We start from the raw sequence: 1,834 nt of genomic DNA on the forward strand, positions 1-1,834 counted from the left end.
AGTTGGTTCAGGGAGAATCTGATGATTACGTGGCATATATAAGGGCCCATGAACGGTTTTCGTTCATGTATAGTCTGATATTACATTAGATTGGTATTTTTTCTTTATTTTTCGCCCTTTCCAGACACGCTTTGTCTTATTGGACCCCTGTATGTTTGAGCTACAATGGAAACCTAAAAAGATCTATAAAAGGATGTACAGTTAAATGACATCTGATTTAACTCCACATGAACACGTGAGTAATAAACATCATGTGTTATAAATATAATGCAGCCCACCATCTGCAGTATTCACTGCAGGTTCTGAACCCGCAAAAGATTGTTAGCCAAGTTACATTTAACCCAGTATTATATCTATGTATATTAAATATCATGATACAAATGTAATTTTTAAAAAATTACTGTGATTGTGAAAAGAATTAAACCAGGAGAAGGAAGAGTGGGCTGTAGTGGGGTGCCATAGTCGGTGCAATGTGACTGGCTGGCCTAGCGTTAGTCAGGCGCTGGTTTGTACTAGTAATGTGTCGGTCGCGAACGAAATGGCTCTTAGAGCCGACTCCTTATCGCGAGCTGTGGGGTTTTTTTTTTTCCCTTCTCTCACTTTTTTCCGCTTCACTCTGCACACAAGCCTTGTGTGGAGTAAATAAATAAAAGTATATTTACGGTGGCCCCTAGAGACAAAGCACGTACAAACTTCAAAACACGTCCGAACTCTGAAGCACGTAAAAACCCCGAAGCACGTACAAACTCCAAAACACGTACAAAAGACAACAGAAGTGCTCCAGGATGCTAGGCGCAGTGTTGAGCTTTTGTTACCTACTGGCTATGCAAGCCAGCAAGTACCAGCGACCAGATTTGGTGTGTGGTAGTAATAGGTAAATGAACATTTTTTTAAAATTATTTGAATATATATGAGTGCATGTGTATAAATACACAAACAATACACTTATGCTTTCAATTGTGTAATTTAAGTGATCTAGGTAGCGCTGTTTTGGAAGTTCAGTTAACGCTAGAAATGTGTTTTGTAGTTTGTACATGCTTTGTCTCTAGGGGCCACCGCATATATTTATATATAAACATATATAAATAAACCACTTTTTTACATTAGTAATTCATTTTGTGCATAATTTTATATTGTTGTTAATAATAAATTCATTAAAGCAACAAAACAACCTAAAGAGCCGGTTGGGAGCCGAAAGAGCCGGCTCTTTTTAGTGAGTCGAGCCGAAAGAGCCGGTTCTCTAAAAAGATCCGGAAATCCCATCACTAGTTTGTACACATACTCGTACTCAAAGTATGAGTACACGCGGGGCGACCTTCCACTGCCCTAAACACTGACACATTATTGTACCGGGAGGTTAAAGAAATATCACAGCAGCCGAACGACTGGGCCGCCCATGGAGCCTGGGACCTCGCGTGAAACTCTGAAGCGTGCAGGAAGCCCCAACCCGGCCGGTGTTCCAGATCTACTGGCGTTTAGATCAACTGGCGTTTAGATCAACTGGCGTTTAGATCTACTGGCGTTTAGATCAACTGGCGTTGGTCGAACAGATGTGTGGCAGTCTTGCGTTTCAGGAGCTGCTACCGACAAACCAGCAAAAAAACGCCAAATGTGTCACCTGTGACACTTGTGAGGTTATCTCAAACACACTCCGTCAGTCTTGATGCTGTTGCACAACAAAATGTTTAAAATGTGGCGAGTTTACCTGGTGATATCCTCATGCGCGACGCGATCGCGAAAACAGCAAACAAGTAACACCACGCCGTTGTTGTTCACAGGACAGCAAGAGTAAACGATCGGGAGACTCTTGTCGTCGTTATCGTTCCCCTCGCAC

This window comes from Pundamilia nyererei, unplaced genomic scaffold (assembly GCF_000239375.1).
Source record: "Pundamilia nyererei isolate P.nyererei 1_Seehausen unplaced genomic scaffold, PunNye1.0 scaffold00434, whole genome shotgun sequence".
Lineage (NCBI taxonomy): Eukaryota > Metazoa > Chordata > Actinopteri > Cichliformes > Cichlidae > Pundamilia > Pundamilia nyererei.